Source organism: Python bivittatus, unplaced genomic scaffold (genome assembly GCF_059951505.1).
Source record: "Python bivittatus isolate LINGU-HERP-01145 unplaced genomic scaffold, Pbiv_v1 ctg000050_np1212, whole genome shotgun sequence".
Taxonomy (NCBI): Eukaryota; Metazoa; Chordata; class Lepidosauria; order Squamata; family Pythonidae; genus Python; species Python bivittatus.
Window position 1 is genome coordinate 3,214,207 of NW_028277033.1, and position 16,816 is coordinate 3,231,022.

General features: G+C 38.6%; 1 protein-coding gene across 2 annotated transcripts in view; it reads left to right on the plus strand.

Moving 5' to 3' along the window:
- Positions 1–16,816, plus strand: part of LRMDA (leucine rich melanocyte differentiation associated) — an 821,041-nt gene that overhangs the window by 778,661 nt on the left and 25,564 nt on the right. Inside the window, exon 1 of one of the 2 annotated variants that reach the window (XR_015793549.1) lies at positions 12,295–12,494. The exons of the other annotated variant lie outside the window; for it this stretch is intronic. The gene's annotated coding sequence lies outside the window, so the exon portion shown is untranslated. Of the gene's footprint in view, positions 1–12,294; positions 12,495–16,816 lie in introns of those variants that run through there. 2 annotated transcript variants of the gene reach the window in all.

Sequence of the window (16,816 nt, forward strand, 5' to 3'; positions counted from 1 at the left end):
CTTCAGGTCTTCCAGAAGTGCATCCAGAACTCATCCTGTTCTGATTAAGTTTTAATTAAATTAGCCTGCCATATTTATCCTAAAGATGATAATGGATTATTAGTGTGTATTCTCTAATTATAGGTTAGGTACATTTGCTCTCAGAGGGTGGTTGTTGTTGTTTTTTTCCAGTGGATTAAAGCAGGGTGAAGACTTCCACAGTTTGAATCAAATGGCATCCTATCCCCAAGCCACACCCATCCACACAAGCCGTCTTGACAGGGAACAGATATGAAAAATGCAGTTCACTATTTTACTTTTTCACTTTTAAGGCTGTTTGGCACAGTTTCCACTGAATCTGGAGCCCTCTTCTCTCCTGTAACTGCTATCATTTTATTTTTCTACTTTCCTTTCCAACAATGTTCTGATTACTTACATCACCAAGGATGCTGAGAGGTCACCGGGGTTTTCATAATCAGAAGGTAATGTAAGAAAATCTAATATATCCTGCTTCTTCTCTGTGCAGAGAGACTGCATCAGAGGTCCGCTGACAAGTGAAGAGTGAGAGATAAAATTCCTTTTGCTGAGTTGTCAAGATCAATTGTGTTTTACAGCATTGGAATTAGGAGCATGGAAACCTTTCTCATGCTAGTTCAGACTATTTGTCCACCTAGCTCAGTACTGTTTACTCTGACTGGGGACAATTCTCCAGGGTCTCCCCATAGCCAAGGAAGTTTTCCTCTCTTGCTTCCAGAGATCCTTTTAATGGAGAAGTTGAGATGTTTGAGAATTTGGCCATTGTGAAGTTTGATCTTGTTGTTGTTGCTGTCGTTGTTCAGTCATGATCCAGTGAGATCATTTCACCAGGATTGTCTGTCAGCAACTGCTTCTCTGAGTTCTTGTCAGGACGTGCTTCTGTCATCAGCAATAGTATCTAGCCACCTTGTCTTCTATCAACCTCTTTGTCAACTGCCTTTGATTTTTCTAAGCACCCAGTTTGCTCCAGTGACTGTAGCTTATATATTCAATGCCTAGAAGTCTGTAAGATTAAAACAGTCCAAAAACCAGATCATTCACCAAAAGGATGCAACTTTCCAAGGAAAGGCATTGTGTAATATCCATGTGATTACTAAGAAGGTTTTGTCTGAACCAATCTTGCCTATTGAGCAGACAATCTCTTTCAGCCTCAGAGAATGTGCATTGTCTTTTTGCCTTGTTGTAGAAATTGCAAAACATATGGTTGCCGACCTCACGGTATCACCAGAGTCTGGGGCTTTTTCTCTTTGTGTGTGTGTTTGGAGAGCTGGGGAGCAAATCCCTCCTCAGAAGAGTCATGAGCAAGTTAGAGAAGGTCCCAGTTTTTTTAGAAAACCTGATCAGCTTTTCATAGGCAGAGTGAGTATGCTGTCAGAATTCACACTATCAATTTCTCTGCAAAAGCTCTGCAAAATTGAGAAACCTAGTGATGTCTAGATTTAAATGTAATCATCAAAAGTAATAGTATATTTATTTCTTGCCCAACCCTAATGAAATAATTTGTTTTACCATTTGGGGCAGGTGGCCTAAACTCATGTATCATTTTAAGAGGTTGTGGTACTGCAGAATTGAAGAAACTGTGCCTTAAGCTAAGGAAAGCAAGACAGTAAAAAATGAATAGAATAGAATAGAATAGAATAGAATAGAATAGAATAGAATAGAATAGAATAGAATAATAGAATAGAGTAGAGTAGAGTAGAGTAGAGTAGAGTAGAGTAGAATAGAATAGAATAGAATAGAATAGAATAGAATAGAATAGAATAGAATAGAATAGAATAGAATAGAATAGAATAGAATAGAATAGAATAGAATAGAATAGAATAGAATAGAAATCCTAGTAGGTGGGCCTGAGGTTGGTAGTCTACAAATATTGGATGTCTAAGGAGTGAAGGTTTAATCAATTTACAGTATATTACAGTTATTTTAGTCAGGAGTTTCTTCATCACTTAGAAATAGCCCATTCATGAATTGGAGCAGAGCCGTAGTAAAATTACACACAGAAACAAAAAGCTAGACCTGTGATCCTGGAGACAGATAATGGAAACCAAGCTGTTGTCCTTTCTTAGAGTGTGAACAGAATGGTGTGAAAGGAGGAAGTATATGGACACAATAAACACTATTGTTTATAGAACTGAATGATTGTATCTAGTAGATAGTATCTTGATGGATGAAGGACACCAGGGTACAATAGTAAATCTTATCAAAGGCATTCTGGCATAGAGGTCACACTAAGATGTACAATATTTTCTTCCTCTCTTCAGTGTAGTGTAAGAAACCACACATATATAACCTGTAACCTTGCTTTGACTGGGGCTCTTCTGCAGTTCTTTGGCAACCAGCCCGGGGATTACTGTAGCTTGTGTATGCCAATAAAAGATACTTTGGTGTGTCTATTTTCAATAATTTTGGTTTCTAATTGAAGTGGGCATTGTTCTCACAACAAAGGCTTGAAGTCTTCCTGTATGGGCTACTATTAATGAGCCCACTTGCTCCACTATTCAAAGAATTCCTCCTTGAGAGAACCTCAGGTGATGATTTAGCCTGATACAGATATCTGTAGCCAGTTACTACTGTCTTCCATCATATGAGTCCCTGCTCGCATTCAAAATAGCACATCCTAAACATTTCCCCATCTCAGTAAGAACTTGGCCTATCAAATGAATCCAGTATTTTTATTCCATGCTCACCTTCCTTTCCATCTTCTGCTGGGCTTGAAAGCAGTAAGGGTGGCTTGCCATACTGATTATTTCTCAAATTCTTTGAGAAGCTCTCTGTCATTGATAACTAACACTGATAGGAAAGACTTTTCCAAAGAACATATTGTTCATGTGCCTTGAGATAATCATTTTTATTTCCCTTCCCTTCCCTTTTCATTTTTTAAAATATGTTACATCTTACTGTGCATTGTCTGCTCATCCTGTTCCAAAACTAAATCTCTTTGTCCTTGGACCAAGCAAAAAAAAAAAAAAAAAAGTTCTCAGAATTATGAAAAACCCAAGTTGCAAAGAGGACATACATGGAGTTCTTGGGGTTCTCTGAGCTTGGCTGTTTTCTTGCAAACGTTTCGTTACCTGGCTAGTAACATCTTCAGTGCAGGACATAAGTGATCACCTAGAACAGGAGAAGGATATCTTTTGGGCCAGAAATATTTTGGGCAATCTGACAGAATAGTTGCCATAGAAGACAACCCTCTCAGTAGCCTATGCCAAGACATTCATTCACCTGAAGGGAAACTAACAGTATTAGTTTCCCACTGTACCATCCTGGAGAGATCTTGGAGAACCCCAAAGACAGTTGCAGGTAAATCTATTGCCGAAGGCTGGCCCTTTGCTTTGCAACAAGCCACTTTTCTGAACCCAAGTAGGACAAGGACTTCATAAGCACCAAAGGAGTCTGTGCTGGAATAGGTAGAAGGAGAAGGAATAAAGTAACCATACCATTCGCACCACTCAGACATTAGCCTACCAGTTGATGTCTGTTCTGACTACATTCTTTTCTTCACTCCTTGGCACCAACAACCACATGGTTCCTCTATGGCCTACTTCCTCCCCAGAATCAGCTAGCGCTCAGCCATTGTCACAATGTTGCACTGATGCTTTTCTTCTACTGAAACAAATGTGTCAATTTAGGATACTGTTCTATTTAGACTTTCAAATATATCATTTCTGTTCTTTGTTTTGCTTGACATTCTCTTCTGGACCTTGTACTTTTTCTCCTTTTGTTACACCCTTCAGAGACAAGACTTAAATTTTTACCTTTTCTCTTCTAATATGCTGATAAATACTGCTGATTCAGAACGTTTACATAATCTTTCCAATGTCAGCAGTCATTTAAATTATCCTAACTTTGTCCTGAATCTCCAAAATCCAATTACCAGCTAATAATAATTGTCAGTTTTACTCTAAACCTTTAATGATAGGTCACAAGGGAACTTGTATCAGAAGGATTAAATCGTTGGAGACGGAAGCTATGCCCGGCCTTAAATTACTAGCTTCTTATCTGCTGGTAACAGAACTACGATATGTTTTGTCGCCATTTTTGCTAAATAGAATAAATGTCACCCAAATTAATTTCATCTCTCTTAAATTAGCTTCTTAGTGTGATTTCTCACTTCAGTCAAAAATTTATTTCCCAACAGAATTAAATTTCCTTCGTAATCTCTTTTTATTTGCAAGAGGGAGTGGAGGGGATGAGAACATTCAGGAACAAATGCTATTTAATTCATTCTTGGAGTAGGTTTGAATGCTTATTCATTATGAGAAATAAACTGTTGAAATATGGCAGAGTCATCCTGGATCAGTTGCTCCCATGGGCAAAAACATTCTTTAGTGAGTGGGGAGCCCAAGGCTTATAATCCTGCTTTGGATGCTAAACTATCCCCAGTGGAGAAGAAAAAAACCCGAAGCTCTTGATTTACCAAGGTCCGGTTCAGGTCATTATCTGGACTGACAAACCTACAAAATATTTCTTGCAACATATTAGATGTTGCAAGTGCACTGTATCAATATGAAAACTAGCTGAAAATTAATAAACTCTTGCCACCATAAGATCTTTTTTTCATTGTTAGTTACCAGACCTAGGCTGCAAACTTGCAAACTACAGCTAGATGGCAGCAAAGAATTAGAATTTTCTCTATCCTTTGCTGCTATCTAGTGGTCTTCCAGATCTTTTACAGCCCAGATCTGATGGTTTTAAGGGTAACAAATTCACTATTTCGTGCCACTAGTTTTAATAAATTAGCTTCTCAGACTTTGCAACATTCAATCACGGAATAGGTTCATTTGTGGATTTTCAGCACAGCTATCCCTAAAGAGGTAGAGATATATTCTTTGTTGTATTATCATTAATAACTACTGATAGTAATAGTAGTAACCACTATTTTTCTGGAAGAGAGTCAAACATTGTGTTTCCGTACCAAAAATATGCAAAATGGATAGTGATAATTGAGGAATGGAAGATACTAAAAGGTACCTTATACCCTAAACAAGCAAGTGGACTCTCCTAAAAGTGTAGGTTTTTTTTATTTTTATTTTTGAATCATTGTCACTGGCACAGACACACCATGCATGACACCATGGTGTATTGTAGAGACATCACTTCCCATTTGCCCCAGACCTTTCCAGAGCTTTGGAAGAAGCTGGAAAAACAACATGGTGCTTTTGAAAACTCCTCAGGATACTGGTACCTATCTGCCCTGAGGTCAAAGAATTGGAAATTTAAAAAACAACAGTAACAACAACAAACTGTACTTTGAATGAAAGAGAATGTTGCAATTTTTATTATATTATTTTTTACGCACATTTGACTGTTGTCTAAAAATTATTTGGCCATTACTTTAAGTTTGCATTCTTTCTGCCATTTTCTGAAACTGAAACTTTCCTGTAAACTTAAACTAAACAGCTGTCTCACTCATATTTTCCCACGTACATAAGTAAATTGCTCCCTTTTTCTTCTATCTGTCCTTGTTATGCTAGATGCCAAAAATATACTTTATGGTGGAAATCCTTCATGTACCACCTTTTCACATGTGTTTCCATGTGTAACAATTGGCTTGATGTGCTATCAGTGAGCACTGAGAAAGTCTGCTTGTCAGGAATGCTAAATCGAAGCTACAGGGAGACAATATTTTCCATCTCTGGGGTGAGCTGGAATTTAGCAATTGGCCTTATGCAGCTTTAATCAGCTATAGAAAATATATCTTTTGAGGCTTAATGTAATTGAGAAATGTATTGAGAGTATAGACTAGACTTCATTAGGAATGGAAAGAGGGTATTAGTCTAGAAATATTGCTGCAGAGAAACAGTAAAAAGATCACTGGTCTCCAAACACAAATTGTTTTGCAAATACAGATTAAGGACTTCTGAGCACAAACCCTCCTTTATTGAAACCTCCCAGGCATCTGCAGGAGGCTGGGTGTGTGTGTTTGTAGTAAAAAAAGTGAAGATGGTGTCTGTGACCACATGACCAAATCCCTGCCCAGTTTTAATGTGCTCAACCTATGTGATTCATGTACTTGTGTTTAATGTCAGGATGCAAGTTCAAAGGTTTGCTTTTTTTTTTGGTGCCTTCAGGTCAATGTTAACTCCTGACAACTGCCTGGACAGGTCCCTGCAGTTTTCTTGGCAAGGTTTCAGAAGTGGTTTGCCCTTGCCTCCTTCCTAGGGCTGAGAGAAGATGACTGGCCCAAGGTCAACCAGCTGGCTTCGTGCCTAAGGCAGGACTAGAACTCACCGTCTCCTGCTTGCTAGCCTGGTGTCTTAACCACTACACCAGACTGGCTCTTTGTCATTTTCACATCAGTGAAGTTTGAACTGGACACGCATAGATTTGCTTACTTCCAGCTCAAATGATTGAGGGAGCATATGAGTTGCAGGTGGACAATATTGGAACTACTACTGGTATATTCCATAGAAAATGTAGTATGAATCTAATTGAGAACAAATTCAGAGGTTGTTTTGCCCTGAAATCATGCCTTTATTCTTGAACATTTTTATATGTCATGGTTGCATAGTCCAGAGCACAGTTCAGTTCTTTCTTTCTTTGGATCACAAGTCCATTTATGTTAAAATAATACAACCTTAAAGCATTGAAGCTACCTCAGGAGATGTCCCTAAAGTATTCTGGATTGCTTCATTTGGATGAAGATTTGGGATATCTAAAATGCACCACTGATTCCCTTCATAGTAAATTTGCTTGAACTCCTGGGCTGGAAAGGGGGTTTAAATATGAAACCGGTCAATCAATCTTGGACCAACTAAAGAATGATTGCCTCTTTCAGGCAAGTAGATGGACTTGAAAAAGCAACTCTCCTTAGAAAGGCTGAAGGAAGCTGAAGAGGGGAAGACAGTGGACAAGGTGGAATAAGGTGGATGGATGGGATCGTGGCAATCATTATAATGTCCTTGAAAGAGATATGGATTATCACAAGGGACAGGTTGAGAAGATGGGCATGTTTCTGTACAGTCATGTTGGTTCAGGCTCAGCTTAGTAGTACATTGCTAACATGGTGATTTCATGACTATATTCATGAAGCCACTGTCATCTTCTGGGACATTTTTTCAACTTCCTAGTCTGGCCTACACCCCTGAGATCCCTGTGTAATCTCCCATCTAAGTATTAACCAAATCTCATCTTGTTCAGCTTGTGAGCTTGGTAAGATTGGCCAGATACTGTCACTTCAAGCAATTCATTCATGCTGTTTTCTGGTTGTGGAAATCTCCCAAGTCTCTTCCTGCCCATGCTTGTTGCATCCGAACAGCAGCTAGAAAATAGTGAGTCAGTTGCTATGCATCTTTAGAGATAAACTAAATGCATTTGAAGACAGAGTTTCAGGCAGATTACTTGAAAAACTGTTAAAACATGATGAAAAATGATTCTGCAAAATACACAGAGACTTGAGTTTATTTCTGGTAAATGTGGTGATAATGAACCTCAGTGCTGTGTGAACAACTTCAGAGATTTTCCTCTCCCTCTCCTCCTCTTCCTCTTCCTAATTCTAACACCTAAAATTAGGGTTTTTTTTCCAAAACATTCTCCTAATTTCTCCTCCCCCCAGTTTGATGCCTGTTGCACTCATTTGGTTCTCAAATACACATTTATTTATTTATTAAATTTATATGCCGCCAATCTCTCCCAGAGAGGGGAGATAAGTTATTAAGTTGTTTTTTTTACATGCTAGGGCTTAATATGTACAGTATGCCTAATGCCCAGTTTGCATCCTCTTGGCTCTTTTAGTATCTACCCACTGAAATAGTTCCCTCTAAGTTTTGGAAATATCTCCTCTAAGTCTTTCCCAAGTACAGAATTAATAGTAGGGTAATTGTTGAATGCTACCATCCGTATGGTCAAAAGTAATTAGAAGGCATAAAATTTAGTTAAAATATATGAATGTCAGAGATATAGATTATTAAATTACTGTGTATTAAGAGTATAATTCCATTTTGTCAGCCTTGCAAGGTAGTCCAGACAAGAAGCACACCCAGGAGTACTAGCTCTATCTTTATTGTAAGGTTGCATTAATAGAATCTTGCAAGTTTGAAAGTACTCCTCCCTTCCTTCCCTTTTACTCTCCTGTTAACTGGGGGCGGGGGGTCCCTTTTGAGCTGCTTTTGCCACCCTTCCTCCTTCGGACTCCACGGTCATTTATCAGGCCATTGTCTAGGCTGCGGCTCTTCCTCCTGTCTCCCAAGATCATTCCCACATACCACTATGCATTACACATATACATTTAATGTATATATCACACATACCTTCTAGCTTAATCCTATGCAAGTTTACTCAGATGAAAATGGTACCATGGTTCCAAGTGGATGCACTTAGCCAACCCTGGCTGAATTAAAACAAAACAAAACAAAATAAAAAGCAAGCAGTGTTGACCTTGGTTAGTACTGCAGTTGGTTGGGAGACTACCAGGAAAGTCAAGCAAAATCCAGATTTTTTTAAATCAAAACAAAACAGCTACCACGATTGGAAAAAGGGGAAATGCAATGTACTTCCAGATTGTCAGCAAGAAAACTGAATGGATATGTCTAGGGCAGTGTTGTCCAAACATGGCCACTTTAAGATGAGTGGACTTCAACTCCCAGAATTCCCCAGCCAGCCATGCTGGCTGGGGAATTCTGGGAGTTGAAGTCCACTCATCTTAAAGTGGTCAAGTTTGGACAACACTGGTCTAGGGGGTCACCAAGACATGAGATGAATTTGAAGGTGACTTTATCTTTTAACCATGACTTGGTCTTTTTTAACATGCATGAGGTGCTCATTCAGGAAGCGTGACATTGCACATGTTCTTTTGAATGAGAACAATGCTTAAAAATGCCAGAAAGTGCTGCAGTTATGATTAACGATCAGAACTTGAGACATCGACATTGAGTTTTTATTATGTCGAATGGAATGTTACATGTTATTTTTGCAGTATTAAAATACTTGTAGTTACTTGCAAGTCCGCTTTATGAACATTGCTGGAACGGGAGCTGAGAACTGATTCTAACAAAAGTGGAAGATTTTTTCCGATTCCAAATAAAAGGTTCATCATTCAAATTCAAAACAGTTTTGAAATGATTAACCATTGTGTCCATCCATTGAAGTTGTCAGAAATTAGCTTATATTCTTCACAGTAGCTTCTCTCACTCCTCCATTTTTTCACCCCTTGCTTGCATCCCTGACACTAATCTTTTAAGCTAGCTAGCCATCCATCCAAGCTCTTTTATTTATAGTTCCCAAAGCTGTTAATATTATTGTTAAATTAATTAGAAAAATAGTGAGATGGGTTGTGATGATAACTTTGGTACTGACATTTTAGAAAGCATTGTTTATTTTTCAACAGGCATAAAAACCTCAACAGCATCTACTTCAGAGTATTTTTCTGCTTGGAGATAATCCCATTTTTCTGTCTTAGTTTTTATCAGAGAATCTTTACTCTTGGTCACTATTTTACAAGTTAGTAAAAATGGAAGTTGTTAAGAATGCAAGCCTGCATCATGGAATATGTTCATTTTCTACTACACTGTGTATTAAAAGTATTATGCCACTCCAACATAATGATCTGTTTTTTCATTGCAGAATATCTGCTTTAGCTTCTCTTTCCATATCTAATAAATTTATCAGGGGCAATTTACAATCTGTCTTCTTTCTAACATTGAATGGCGTTCTTTGGGACAGATCTTCATTTATTGCAAAATAACAAACTCGCTGTCCTGGTCTTTTAGTCTTATTCCTTTAGGTGAAAAGCTGGTAACATTTTTGAGACTTCTGACTTCTTTTTTTAATGGCCCAGATGTTTTGCTTGAGACAGACGTTCCAAAGTCAGTGGATGCAACAAAAAGAGGCCGTGCTGGATATATAGGAACCTGGGCGGTTCCAGAATATTGTCCCACCTAAGGAGAGCCTGCTTCTCCCTACCAAGCCCAGATACAGATAATTTCTGCACCAGTCAGAGAACATCTTATCAGCCCCTCTCCTTTCTGGTAGGAAAATACAATCGTGATGTAGTACTAAATCTAACTGAATAACTGAGAATTTGTTGCCTACCAGTTTAAGCTTAGTATCCAACCCTACATGTTAGGGATTCTTCTCAAATGGGCATGTACCATCATCTCATCTCCCTTCAGTTCTAATTCTGAAATGCCATTGGGCTTTCACCTTGGCCAGGTTGGATGCTCCACCCTCTGCAATTCTGTGGGGGTGGCATAAAGATGTCCCTTTTCAACAGTGCTTATGTCCATGTGGAGACGGCTCTGTGGAATCGCTAAGCCCTAAGCGCCTCTGTTGCTCTCTCTCCATAGGGAATCAAGGAAAATATATATATTTATCCCACTTAAAAGAACTACCCTGGTAGAGCGCACAATGTCTACCTGTCACTACTTCTATCTGACCAGGACCCTGACCTAACTTTCCAGGTTGCCCAATTTTGTGCTGTCATGTGTTGTATCTGTCCTACCTACAGTTGAAGTTTAGCACAAATTTTGGTGATTGCCACTGCTATTTGTACTGCAGTTACTATAATAATGTATTTTATGTAATTTTATTGCAATGTTTTAAAAAGTTTAATTAATAATTACAGGTCCATGTATTTTATTGTTGTGCTTTCTGGCCCAAAGGCTATCATAAAGGTTTGATTTGATTTGGCTTTTCAAGACAACCAAAACCTCTTGTTTGAGGCAGCAGCTTCACCATTCTTAAAGATACAGCCAGAACCATCTTTCTAAAGTGGAAAGGGACAAAGCAACACAGGGATTTGCCCCTGTCCCAAACTCAAAGGAAGCTCCATATGAAATATAATGTGGGATTGAAAATGATCAGAGGAATCTCTATTTTTCATTCCAGGCAGCCCACCTCGTCAGCTAACAGCAAGAGTAATGAGAGTATTTCAGATTTCTACCCACACTCTTCCAATAGCTGTGCTAATGACTTTAATTAACCCCAAACATTTGAGAAAAAGATACCTTGATGAAGGATGGGGTGAAAAAGAAATGGGGAGGGACAGTTCAAAAGAATATTCTGTGCCCAACTCCCAGACCTCATATTGTCTCTAGGTTTCTGTCTTGACCAGTTCCTGTTAGGAAGGTAAAAAAAGAGCTTTCTAATTTCATGTGGTCCTCCAAAGGGGACCCAGTGGAGGGGGGTCTAAAAAGCCTACAGATTCCATGCAGACCTCTGCCCATCGTCATTTTCAACCCTGGTGCATTCAGCCACATTCCCAGGGAGGTTACAGTGGTGTGGTACGAACATAAAAAAGGAAGGCCTTTGACTTTGGTGCCTACACTGCATTGTGACTCTTCTTGTCTTATTTGGTTAGAACAGAGGGATAGGTGTGATAGGCACTTGTTTAGGCACTTTAAAATGGTAAAGACAAGTGGATTCTTGCTGACTTTGTAGCTATGTTGGTGTATTTTTTTATTCTTGGCAACAATATGGAAGGAATTTACTATTAGTTTCTTCTGGATCTTTTCATTTTTACTTCCCCATCTGGTCCACAGGGTTAAGATTTTCTGGTGGTCTCCAAGTACTAATCAGATCCAAGCTTGCTTAAAGTTTTTGAAATGAGCCAAGTTGTTAGGTGCTGTCACCTGCTACAGTTTAAGCATGTGAAGGAGGAAAAATACCCTTCCCCACCTGAAGTTGAAAAAAACCCCACCACATTATATTGGGGGGCCAAAAGGGAGAGATTTAGGAAAGAGACTCTGGCTCTGGTAGAGATTTGGAAGTTCTCCAAATAAGCCATTTCAGTTTCTGCCAGTTCCCCTTCTAGCTTCACTTAGGGAAACAATTTACAGTGAGAGTACAGAGAGAGTGTGTCGGATATTATTGCAGAAGACACAAAATTGAAATTTTCATCTTGATTAATTCTTCTGTTTTGAAACACAAAGTGATATTCTTTACGGAAAATACTAGGTTAGGCAAGGGCTAGCTTACAGTGTTATATGTTTAAGCAGAGAGTGGGGGGTAGGGGAGAAAAAAATATTAAGAACTAGAAGCCTGATTTATTAAAAGATTGGGGGGAATAGAAAACTAAACCTCTTAAAACTCAAGTTCAAAGATGATGCTTAGTATCAGGAAATAAGACCCAGCATGCATTTTATGCACCATAATTTAAGGCTGATTTGTAGAACCATTGCACAGAAAAAATATTATAACAATAATTTTGTTGGAAGAAGGTTAAACACAACTTTATGAAATGGCACTCTTGTACAAACAGTCCTCAGTCTGGCATTGTTCTCTTATTGCTTTGTAGTATGTGCAACATCCAGGTCACAGCTAGTACAAACCAGACAAGCTTAAGCTGTGATGAGTGATAGTGAGGGAGAGCAGCAGAAGTCTGTAGCTCTGGATTGTCTCAAGCGGAGACCCCAAGCAGAGATCTAGGCTGTCAAATAATTTGGGCCTGCATGTGTGTGTTTGTGTTGTGTGCTGAGGAGGGAGGAGATCGGCAGTGAAAGTCTGCATTGTGAAGAGATCCAGACAAGGACACCTTGACTAAGGTATTAGGTGCAGCAGCAGGGCTGCTGGTGTGGTGAACACACTGGCCATTAGAGGCTTTCTAAGCAATGTTTCTCGGTTCACCCCCTACTCCTTCCTTTTGTTTCTTAAAGTGGTTGGAGTGACTGGTGCTGAAACAATTTAATGCATGCCTGCAAAGCAAAGCAGAGAACATCCATTGTTCTGCTCCTTTCTTGCTGATTGCTTCATTGTTCTTGGTAGGGTCTGCCTTTTTTCCTCATAGGAGTTTCATTTTGCAATTGTAGCTATCCTATTTTACATGTATTGCAGGGTTTTTCATTAAAAAAAATACTTTGCAGACAAGATAGCATGAAAGGCATGACTGGATTTGTCCTGCAGTACATGTTTATATCTAGACTGTGGATGCAAAATGCATGTGATCGCCTCCTTGAATTCTCCTTCTCCTCCTTCTTCATCCACTGTTGATTTATTTCAGTTCAACATAAATATTTTCTCGGTACAATTTCCCACATTACTTATTCACATTATTCTCCTGTGTTCGCATAAATTGCATTTTCTTGCTCTCAATTCCATAGCATGAGACAAAATAGAACAGATAATGCAATGATTCCACTGTTTACCTGAAAGAGACCCATTTTGTTTTCTGGCAATGCATCCTGGTAACTCAATATCTTCTTTTTTACTTTGTGATAATGCGTTGCTCAAATGGAATGGGTGTGTGTGATTATATGTAGCATATGCCAGTCAGTATTGTAGTTGAAGACTGAAACTTAGAGTCATAAAACAGCAGAATCCCAGCTCTCCAAAAGACTAGATAACTGTCATATATAAAAAGTTATATCCCAACCATCACAAAGCAAAATTATAAAATTCTGGAATTAAAAACCCACTAAATGCATGCTTGCATTCTAAATCTCTGTCACTACAATAATAACACATGACGCAAAGCAATGCAACCAGAATGGAACATGTCTTTGTTGTTCTTGTTGCTGAAACTCTTTTGGATGAATTAGTTTACATAATTTTTGCTTTTGTATATAACTATATTTGATTACATGGATATGTGCTGTATATATTTTGTATTTTAAGTGTAATAATTAATTGATTTTAGTATTACACATTTTGGATTCATAAGGTTTTTGCCAGTTGACTTAGTGAGTTATTAATATGTAGCTTTATAAATCTTATAAAATGATTGTATTCAGATATGTGTATACTTTTTCAGGGCTGGAACTCAGAGTGTTGAAAAATTTGACACATACAGTTGCATTGTATTGATTAGGGTGGCTCCAAAGACCAGATTCCTACTCTTTCTACCTAGTTTGGACAACTCGTAAACATCTGCTCACCATCTGCAAGACTGACAGATGGCAGGCAGAAGTTTCTGGGTTGTCCAAGATAACCATTTTATAAACATATATAAAATCTCCTTCTGTGCTAAAATTGAGCCCTGGAAATTTAGCAGAGAAGTTTCAAGGATTGTCTTATCTTGGAAAGGCCAAACAAACTGAAGATTCGGAAGAAGAGACAGTCTTAAACTGATTGTAAATAACAATTTGAGAAGCAGATAACAGTTGTATGTCTGATCAAGCAACCAAGAAATATTGCTGGGGAACAATGTCTGGTTGGTTGGTTGGTTGTTGGGTTTATATACCACCAGATTCAGAGATATACAATCCTGGGATTAGACCAGCACTTCTTCTGTGCTGGTCAACAGCTTGTTTTGAGGGGCTTCTTGGTCAAACTGTGACATTCTTAAGCCTCTCCTCACAGACTCTAGCCCTTCACTGGTTTGACCATCAACCCTGCCCATTTCTGCCTGGCACTGTGAGTGAATGGGCATTAATAAGGTTATCATCTTCTTAAAATTAAGGGTACTGATCCTCCAGAGGAATCAATTGCAGATATTGCTGTTTCTGGGAGTTTTCCTAACTTTGGAAGGTTTTCTGCTCCTTTCTTGGCCTGGCTGACTGGTCTCTATCGAAGTCTCAGCCCTGTAACAGTTCATGGCCTGGATGATGAAAGAGCTGATCATGTTAGGATCCCACCTGATACCATGAGGTTTTTTGGTCCTGAGCTACCTGATAAATACTGGGCAAATTATCAACCTGTGTCCCCAGTACCTCCATACATATTTCATAGAAATGCTGTATCTATGCTTTTTGTACTAAATTGCACTAGTAATTTTGAAGTGTGACCCTCTAACAATTATATTTTAAAATACTTGCCTTTATTTTTCTCAGAGGAGTCACAATGCAGAGCCAAATTCTCAGCAGGACTGCATTTTTTCCTCTCCGCCCCCCCCCCTTCCTTTTATTTAATCTTACATTTTTAAAACATGTATGTAAGGTAAATTATGTAACATTTCTAAGTCATTTCTTAGGAAACCATTATTGCACTTGCCTGCTGTCACAGTACATAAAAAATTCAGGGCAAACCAAACTTATGTTTAAATTGTATTAAAGTTTGACTTAAGCTGGTAAAAGCTTCTGCTGTGAAGTGAAAGGAAAGGGTATCTTCCTATTGACAATGATGGGCAAAAGAATTCTCAAGGACAAAGTAAACAGGAGAAAATGGCCCAGAATAGTTGGAACAAAACACCAAACTCTGAGATACATTTTAATATTTATTGTGGGTGGATAACATCTTTCAAAGCCTTAAGGAGTAGGGAACCGCAGACTGACACAAAGATCTCATCACATCAAGAAGGACTTTGAATTGTTCAAACTCAAACTTTAAGGATACTGGGAAAAAGGAGGTGCCTTTTTCAAAGTTGTCAGTTGGAGCAGGATCACAGGCCTTGCCAGGAAAAAAAAAATGAAAACCTAAAGAAATAAGCTGCACACAAAGAAAATTCCAAAGCATTGTGTCATGCTCAAGGCAAGGATGTTGAAAAAGACAATAATCAGACTAACATATTTATAATATTAATAGGAAGTGTTGAGACCAAAACTGATCAAGAGCAGACAGTTCCAATGATGGTGAGCTTATTAACCTAAGTTCTATTGGAAAAGAGCCTATTTTTTTTTTTAAATGCGTACAATCTCCTTCTATTGTGATATTGTTGAGATAGTTGAAAATAGTGTATACCGTACAGGGTCTAAAAGTCTAAATACTGAATTAAGAGTAATTAAATAGAATACAGGTTGAGAGACACTGTGTACAGAAAATGGCAAATACTATGTAGAAATTAGTTGTGCAATTAGGCCTTTAATACAGTATAATTGAACATTTTGAAAACTGGATAGGGATGGACAACTTTCAATTAGAATGAACCAGATTTGCACACTACTCAAGATAATACTTTTATACCACCCCTCCGTTCCAGGAGCCTAGGCTATCACTTACTCTCTCCTTCTACGTTAGTTTGGAATATTATCTCATTCTGTATTTCATAAAGCCAAAAAGCAACAAATTTCTGTTATTGTCAAAAGTGTTGTTTTGTTTTGTTGTGTTATGATATGAAATACAAGAAGGGGCCTTAAACATAAACCATTATAGCACTTCAGCGTTGTTAGGCAAACAATGGATTTTCCCTTTGCCAAACCCCTCAGATCCTAGTTTAAAAACTTATGCAGTAAAATATTCTTCTATGAGATAAATGTCCTCCCCCCCACCGCAAATTTAAGAAGCCCTACCTAAGAGCAGAATTTAAGTGTGCATCATAGATGTGAAAATGTGGATTCCACATTACAGTTGATTATAAAAAAGGATTAAAATAAAACTGCCCAGAGTCAAAGCAAGTCAAGCAACATACAAATTAAATAAATAAATAAATCTTCTATTGTTAGCTCTTGATCTTAAGAAAAAGAGGGAATAAGGGGATATAACATTATGCCTTTGATTAAGAGAGAAGATAAGGGAACTTTTTCTCAGGGTTGTTGAGAAGGCGGTTGCGCTGCAGCTCCAGAGGATCCTGGATGAAATGGATTATCTGGACCCCTTTTAGTTGGAATTCAGGCTTGGTTATGGGACAGAAACAGCATTGGTTGTGCTTTTTGATGATCTCTGGTAGGAGTGGGATGGGGGTAGTGCGTCCATCCTTGCTCTACTTGACCTCTTCGCTGCTTTTGATACCATCCACCATGATATCCTTCTGGAGCAGCCCTGGGGGTTGGGAATGGGGGGCAGTCTGCTGTCCTGGTTCACTTCCTTCCTCCAAGGCCATTTTCAGTTGGTGTTGGTCATGAGCGAGAGGTCCGACCCACAGCCCCTGCTTTGCAGGGTCCCGCAGAGGTCAGTGCTTTCTCTGCTCCTGTTTAACATCTACATGAAGCCTTGGGTGAGGTCATCCATCACCATGAGGTGAGATATCATCAATATGCTGATGATACTCAGTTAT